Source organism: Peromyscus eremicus, chromosome 16_21 (genome assembly GCF_949786415.1).
Source record: "Peromyscus eremicus chromosome 16_21, PerEre_H2_v1, whole genome shotgun sequence".
NCBI classification, from domain to species: Eukaryota; Metazoa; Chordata; class Mammalia; order Rodentia; family Cricetidae; genus Peromyscus; species Peromyscus eremicus.
In genome coordinates, this window is record NC_081432.1 from 67,565,088 (window position 1) to 67,574,091 (window position 9,004).

A 9,004-nucleotide genomic window follows, 5' to 3' on the forward strand; every position below is an offset into this window, starting at 1 on the left:
ACATTTTACTTAAAGCCAGACATAAAGGTTTTCCTTTACATACCACTCCACTCCACCATGGAGCTACATCCTTAGCCAAGGTATCTGATGTTTTCAAATAGGTAATTCTGATGAAGGGTGTCCATTGACTACTGTTTAGGCAAAGCTAAAAATCAGGAACTAGCAACTTCAGGGACAAGGGCTTATCTAACTTTTTTATAGTAATTAACTTTATCTTGGTCTCAGGGCTTTGTGTATGCTGAATAAGCACCCTATGACTAGTTTATGTATGCAGCTCTTGTTTGTTTGTTTCCTTTTCTGATACTAGTGATTGAGCCTAGAGCCTCACAAAACTGGGTGGGCACTCTATCATTGAACTATGTCTCCAACTAAACTAGTACATTGTGTAAACTGCTTCATTACTGCTCCATGCTTCAGTTACTTTACCTGTAAATTGGGGGCAGGAGTGAAAGTATCCCAGCCTTCTAGGCCTGAGGAATAGTCAACGAATTCATTAGTGTGAGCTGCCTAGTCTGTCACTGTTGCTGAAAATTTTCCTGTGTCCTGGCCTGCCGGTGGTCAGGACAAATCTCTCCCACTCGAATCCCCCAAGTAAACACACAGAGGCTTATATTAATTATAACTGCATGACCATGGCTCAAGCCTTTTGCTAGCTAGCTCTTAAATCTTATATTAGCCCATAACTGTTAATCTATGTATCACCACATGTTCCGTGGCTTTACCTGCATCCCATTACATGTTGCTCCTTGGGAAGCTTACTGGCGTTTCTCCCAGCCTTCTTCCTCTCTCTCTCTCCTTGAATTTCCCGCCTGCCTCTAAGCTGCCTTGCCATAGGCCAAACAGCTTTATCTATCAACCACTCAGAGCAACACATATTCACAGCATAGAGAAAAGCATTCCCCCATCATGCCACTGGCACAGAGACAAGTTTTGTCTTTCCTCAGGTGAAAGACCCCCTGATGGCAGTCTTCCCTCAGGAGAGACCCTCGCCCAAGGAGCACACCGAAACCACGAATCAGATGCAAACTGCAAGAGGCTTTATTCAGGAACACGGGTACCCGGGGCGACACAGTCTCTCAAGAAGCTCAAGGGACTGGCGCGCCCACGGGCTGGAGCAGAGGGTTTTTATAGGGTCGGGCAGCCGAAGCTCGGGCAAGAAGCCTGGTTACAGGGTTTTGATTGGATGATGCAAATGAGGCCAGGTTCTGATTGGATGATTCAAATGAGGCCAGGTTCAAACCCAGGTCAGCTCGTGGTTTCTCCCCGAGCTCGCCACGCCTAGCTCCTGTCTAGGGTACAGGGTGTTCTTCTGACCTTTTAGTTCCTCGCTCTGGGGCCAGGTGGCTAACCATGAATGTTCTGTTTATCCCATGTCCGTTAACTGAACTCCTCAGTACCTCTCAGGCTTTATTCAAAAACAGCTGAGCTAAGCTATGTTAGGCGGGGAGGCTGGGGGTCTTTCACAGGTACTTATTTTTCTTTCCCTGGTAGGAATGAGTTTGGGTTATAGTTGACTCACTCCTTGCCCTTGGGTTCTTGAGGCAGGGCCTTAATATAAGTGAGGCTGGCTTTGAACTTGTGGTTCTTCTGCCTTAATCTTCTAAGCAAGTGTCACCAAACCTACCATCTCTCACCTCCAGCATTTAACACAACTTATTTGAGCAAGAAAAGGTAGGTCATAGAGCCAGGCAGTATTCTGCACCAAAGACAGTTCAGAATACCCCTCTTTAGTCTCTTTGTTTTGAGACAGCATCTTGATTATGTAGCCCTGTAACCCAAATTGACTCTCAGTGTACAATGTTCCTATTTTAACTTGCTAAGTGGTAGAATTACAGTCGTTTGCTGTCATGCAACATGGATCTCTTTTTTAGTTGTTTTCTGTTTTGTTTTGTTTTATTTTTGAGACGGGGTCTTGTGTAGCCCAAGATGACCTCTAATTCCTCATGTTGTAGAGAAGTCTCTCTAGGTACCTATGACTGTCTTGGATCACACTATATAGGCTAAGCTGGCCTCAAACTCATACAAATCCACTTGCCTCTGCCTCCTGAGTGCTGGGATTAAAGGTGTGCACCACAACTCGAAGTGACCTTTAATTTCTGATTTTTCTGTCTCTTCCCTCTGAGAGCTAGATTACAAGTGTGCATCACCATGCCCATCCCTTTACTAAAAATAAAAATAAATAAATAAAAATTTTTGTCTGCTATTCAACAATCAAGAAATGGGCTACCCCCCTCCACCCCTGATTAATGTTGAGGCAGAGTTTCTACACAGTCTGAGCAGACTTCAAACTCATGATCTTTCTGTTTTAGCTTCCTGAGTGTTGACATTATGGGTATGCATCATCATGCTTGGCTTAAAAGTGGTTTTTTTTTTTTTTTTTTTTTTTGTGTGTGTGTTTTTAGATAGGATCTTTCTGTGTAGCCTTGACTGTCCTGCTTTGTAGACCAGGCTGTCCTGGAATTTACCTGCCTCTGCCTCTCGAGTGCTGGGACTAAGGGCTTGTGTCACTTGCCACCCAGCATTAAAAAGTCTTTTTTTTTTTTAAAGGAAAATTCATTTGGAAATGTGGATGTGATTCAAAGGTTGAGAGCTCTTGTTGCTCTTGCAGAGAACCTGAGTTCAGTTCCTAGCACATAAGTCAGGCTGCTCACAACCACCTGTAACTCCAGCTCCAGGAAATATGATGCCCTCTTCATGGGCACCTGAGTATACCTGTGTATGGCATGTGATATACACTCAGACAAAATGTGTACATATATGAATACATAAATAAAAAGAAAAAACCTAAAAGATTCTTTAATAATTATCATGTAATGTGATGTACATTCATGTAATAGCATATAAATGTTGGAAACTGAGTGACCAAAAGTTTTAAGAAATATGTCAGAACCAAACTGCAACAAAGTTTCAAAGTGTTTTGCAATTAGGTTTTGGTACCCACTTATGTTGGCTTAGTCCTTTCTTTCACTCAGCAGTAGCAAGCTGTGGAGAACCTACTCAAGTGTACAGTAAATAAACAGTCTTCAGGAAGGTACCACTTTCAGATTGCTTGTAGGTCCCATTTGTGTGTTTTAGAAGTGTATATTAATCCCTTCAAACTCTTAACTTATTAGAACTCAGGAACCTTGCTTTATACTTTTATTTAGATGGCTGCATTTTTCAGCCTAGTGCCAAAAATGTAAACACTTAATTGAATTATATGGTCTGCTGCTGACATTTTGCTTTGTTTGTTAATTTTTTTTTTTTTGAGACAGGGTCTCATTATGTAGCCTTGGCTGACCTGAACTAGCTATAGACCTCGACCAACCAGTAGAGCTGATTGGCCTGAAACTCAGAGATCCTACTACCTCTGCCTTCTGTGTGCTGGAATTAAAGGATTGAGCAACCACACTGGGCTCCTATTTTGGCTTAAATGTGAAATCTCCCCCATAGCCTGTGTGCTTGAATACTTTGTCTCTACATGGTAATACTGTTTTAGGAGGTGGGGCCTAACTGGAGGAAGTAGGACAGTGGGGGATGGCTGTGTGAGTGACAGACCAGTACTGCTTCAGGTCTGAGCTGTCTGTGCTTCCTAGTCAGTGCCATGTACAAACAATTACTGCATGCTCCCACTGCCACAGACCCAGTCTCTCACAAGTCTTTCCTGCCATGATGAACTGACAACTTCTGAACCATGAGCTGAAATAAGTCTTTCCTCCCTAAGTTACTTCTGCTATGTATTCTATCACAGCAACATAAAAATACATAATATACTAATAAGAGCATGCTCTGTGCCAGGGTATGCTTGGGCTTATTGTGTATTAGCTTTTTTTAAATCTTCTTTATATGTCTATGATGTTCATTGTTAAGAAACTAGGTTTTTCAGATGAAAGAACTGATCTGTAGTATGGTCAATATGTTAAGTGTGAAGCCAGGTATTTGACATGCTGAGTACAGGTCTGTGTATTTACGCAACATGATATAGATATATTTATACATAAATGGGTGTGTTTGTGTGTTTATTTAATTGGGATGGTGCTTTGCTTGCATGTATGTATGTGCAACATGTCTGGTGCCTGCAGACTCAGAAGAAGGCATCAACCCCCATGGGATGGGATTTATGGATGGTTGGAAAGCCAACATGTGAGTGCTTGGAACTGAACTTGGGTTCTTTACAAGAACAGCAAGTGCTCTTTACTGTGGTCCATCTTAACAGACCTAGTGGGTGTTTTCTCTTAAATGTGGTATTTCTTTTTTTGAAGGAGATTGGGTGGATGAGGAGGTGGAAAGGGTGTAGGAGGAGGTGGGGGAGGGGAAACCATGATTAGAAGATATCGTATGAAAAATGTATTACTCAAATCAAAAGAGCTCTTATGCTTATGTGCCTAAGAAAAGCTTGCATGTTAAAACCAAGGGAAATACATGTACTCTTACATGACAAATAATTTTAAATTTACTCTTTAGAAAACACTCTCACAGGTAAAGGAAACATGTTCAGTGGTTTATTAGAGAAAATCATACATACTATTTTTATTGGGTTAGGGTTACAGTTATGGTTGCTATTATTAGGGATAGTGTAACTGTTAGTGTTTTACTATAGGCATAAGGCTGGGTTAGGGTTAGGGATATGGTTATGGTTAAGTTTAGGATGGGCTTCTATAGGCATTGCTGAATTCAGTTTAAAAATAAGTGGCCAGTTTTCCTACAAAAGATATTAAGTGGTTTCCATCAAAAAAAAAAAAAAAAAAAAAAACCCAAAAAACTCTGCATGCATGCCTAAAGTAACAAGTTCATTTAAAAAATCTACTGAAAAACACAGTATTCTTTGGAGAGTGAGAAGTTTGAGTTCCCTCTTTAGAATACACACACATAAGTGAAGGAACTATATTTTTTTGTCAGCTTAACAGCTGCACATGAATTTACTGATATTTTAATTTTTGTTTATGGCCCCATAGCACCTCAGTCAGTGCCCTTATAGCCACTCAGGCCATAGCCTGCTGAGGTTTCTGGTTTCACGGCCCTGGTTCTGCTTTGGACATGAGATGTAGGTTTAAATTAGGTCTCTGTTATTCTATTTATCAATTAATACTCAAGAATCAAAGGCTGGGGTGAAAACCTGCTAGCTCAGAGAGGCTGAGTAGCAATTAGGTCGCCTTGCTGTTTTGCCGGAGACACCACAAGAACTGCATCTCTTCCCTTGTCCCAGAACCAAGAGGAAGCCCAAACTCTAGTATCCACCCTTTTTTCCTGTGTGTCCTTTTTTTTTTGGGGGGGGGGTTCAAGACAGGGTTTCTCTGTGTAGCTTTGTGCCTCTCCTGGAACTCTCTTTGTAGACCAGGCTAGCCTCGAACTCACAGAGATCCGCCTGCCTCTGCTTCCTGAGTGCTGGGAATAAAGGCATGCACCACCACTGCCTGGCTCCTGTGTGTCCTTTCTGTTCAAATTATTGTCTTCTTTATGGGCAATTCTGCTCAGCTAGTCCCTGGTTCCACCCCTTAATCCAAGGTTTAACTTTATTGGCAAGTCTCAGGAGTGTCAGAATGCAATCAAAATATCCTACATTTCCCCTTTTGTCTAAATAAAAAAGGGAAGACTTTAATTCTAACATAGTAAAACTATGTACAGTATTTTTGTCGAATACAAGAAGAAAGCCCTGCCAAATCCTCATCTACTGGCCCCTCACTGTATTCCACTTGCACTGCTATATTGAGAATATCAAAAAGACAGATTTTTTTCTATCAGTTATTACTTGTTTCCTGTAAGAATTAAGTGAAAGTAGAAACATGGTCTGGGTTATTACAGTGCATTTAGAAGATCTAAATGATGGACATATACAACTCAGCAACAGATGATCCCATCCAAAACAGGCAAAGAACTTCAAATAATCTCCAAAGCAGACAAGTGGTCAATAAATACTTGAAGAGATCATTAGAGAAATAAAAATCAAAAACATGAGACACAATTTAGCTCCCATTAATGTGACTATTGACAAGCACCTTTGCAGGAAGAGACAGGCAGATTTCTGGGAGTTCAAGGACAGCATGGTATATACAGCAAATTCAAGGCTAGCTAAGTCAACATAATGAGACCCTGGACAGTTTTATGTCAACTTGACATAAGCTCAATTATGAAAATGCCCCCGTAAGATTGGGTTGTAGGCAAGCCTATATTTTCTTAATATGGGCTATTTGGCTATTAGCACACAGAAGCTGTGTTCCAGAGGCAGCCAAGTTGGAACACATGTGCACACGCACCAAAGAATTAATTTTAAAATGATATATAAATACTCAATATTTTAGATCAATATAGCACCTATCCCAAGAGTTATACACCAACAAGGCATCCTAAATATCTTACAAAGAAAATTTTACACACTATACCATTTATCTATTTTCAATATATATCATAAGTCCAAGCATCTACCACCACCACTACCCAATTAGTTTCCCACTAGTATACATACAGATACAAACTTGGATATGCTAGTCCATGGAAGTTGTCTTGTTTGAGGCAGTCACTGCTTCCTAGCAAGTATCCTTTCTGTACTCTTAGGATTTGTTTTCTTCAAGGAGGCCAAGGACTGTTCTTAAATGTAGATCTTGTCCTCTGCTTAGTCTCCCAATTCTGTTCTCTTCAATTTTAAAAACAAAATCTGAAGGGTTCTTCTCCTTCTCTATCATTTCCAATGTGGAAATCAACATAGATGTTACCACTGGAACATAAATTTGGTAATATGAGGGATGAGTAGAGCTATGTATAGCAATACAGCTTTAACCTCAGAACTACTGATATTCTGGGCTAGTCCATTCTTTGCTATTTTGAGTTGAGTATTTTTTGGGGACTTCCTATGAGATTGTAAAGACCATGTCCCACTAAGAAACTATTTATTTGAAAATAGTTAGTGGACTTCATAAAAAATAAAAATAAATAAAAAAATATTTCAGAATAGAAGTAAAGGTGATTCTTATATACAATGTCTCCAATAAAAACATATCCTATGGTCGAACCTGTATAGATCTCTATTATGTATCTGCCATAACATTGTCATTAGTAAATTAAATTAAAATTGTTGTATGCCGATTAATTAGTCTAGAAGATGGTCTACAAAGTGAGTTCCAGGACAATCAGGGCTACACAGAGAAACCCTGTCTCAAAAACAAAACAAAATAAAACAAAACAAAACAAAAGTTAATCTAGAAGATTATTAAATATTTTCTTAGTTTAAAAGACAGCTATTTTTTCAGTTTTAAAAAATACTATAGTGGAAATATCACTTGTTTTCAGAAAATTTAAATTCAGTCTTACAACTAATTAGCTAAATATCATTGGCAAGTTATAACATCTCACAAGTTTATAGATAAAGTCAAAGAAACACTCTTTCCCCTCATGGGATAATTTTTCACAAATTCTAAATCACTAAAACAAAATTTAGTACTTATTATCATTTAAATTTTAAACACTTCTTGCCTTTATTTTAATGAAGAGAAACTAATGAGATTCCTAAGTACAAGCACTTCACCAATGGGCTACATTCCTAACCCTTCTTTTATTTTTAAAATACACTGTAGGATAGGGTCTCATTAAATTTCCCAGGCTATCCTTGCATTTGCTTTATAATTGAACTGGAAATCCTCCTGCCTCAGAATACTAAGTAGCCTTTGTCACCAGACCCAGCTTCCATGTTCTTTCTAATTTTCTCTCTGACCACACTTTTTTATAAAATAATTTTTTTTAATTGTGTGAAATTGGCATTTGTATTCAATCAAGTCTCTTTAAGTTCTTTTGTCTTTCTAATAGGTGAACTACAACAAGAAACTAATATGTCAGTTTCCTTAGAGACTCAACACAGCTTCTCAGAGAAGGGGTAATAGCTTACTGTTTTTCTCCAGGTGGCTAAACTACCTGGGGAAACCTCAGATTCAAAGATCACAGTTTATCACTGCTCCCCAGATTCAAGTCTTCTTACTTGGCAGAAATCATAATCAGAGTTAGGAATTTAAGATTATAAACTTTGTCCACCTTACTTACATATAATGGATTGTTGGGTATATATTATATTTTAGCAAATCTGAACAAAAGTTTTCCTAAGCTATTTTACTAGGCTCCTGACTTTCTGTCCTCATGTTGTGTATGTATTCATGAACCTTTGATGGTCTGACAGGAGACAGCACAATGGAATCACTCAGATTTTCAAGGAAGATGGGAAATCATCTTCCAAATACCAGGAAAACTTTTGTAGTTTGTATTCATTCTATTAATACTGCCTTTTACAGTTGAATTAAATGATAGAACATACCAAATAACCTTATGTGAACTTTTTGATCTTCTTCAAAGAAAAAAAGCCAAAATACATACAGCATTGAACTGAATTATTAAAAATAAATGTATAAAGAATAATACACAAGAGTTCTACTTCACCAGTGCAAATTCTTAAACCTGGAAAACAAATAAAAATCATTTCTGTGTTTAAGTCAAATCTTTACATATAAACATTACCTCTCTATTTTTGTGGGGTACTGCTAAAATAATTTGATACTTTCTAACATTTAGTCAACCTCCAAATAAGTTACATAAATATTTTTCCAATCTCACCAGTGCCCTCAAAGTTGGTCTCAGTACAGTGTTTCTTCAAGACACAAAAGAGAACTCAAGGCATTGCAACCTAAATGATATTTCATAGCTTACTATTTCAAAGCTACAAAATTCTTCAGAACTGATTTTTTTAATTGGTACAAGAAATAGAGATGTAGCTTGGTGGGTAGAGGGCCCCCAAGTGTGCCAGATGGATTTGATTCCTTAGCACAGAATAGAGGCACTTAGGGCCTGTAATATAAGGCCTTTCATTTTTTTCTTTTTTTTTTAATTAAGAAATTTTTTATTCATTTAACATATATACCACATATCTCCCTCTTGCCTCCTCCCACCACCCCTAGCCTCCCTCCCTAACCCCACCCCTATTCCTTCCTCAGACATGGTAAGGCCTCCCATGTGGAGTCAGCAGGGCCTGGTACCTTTAGTTGAGGCA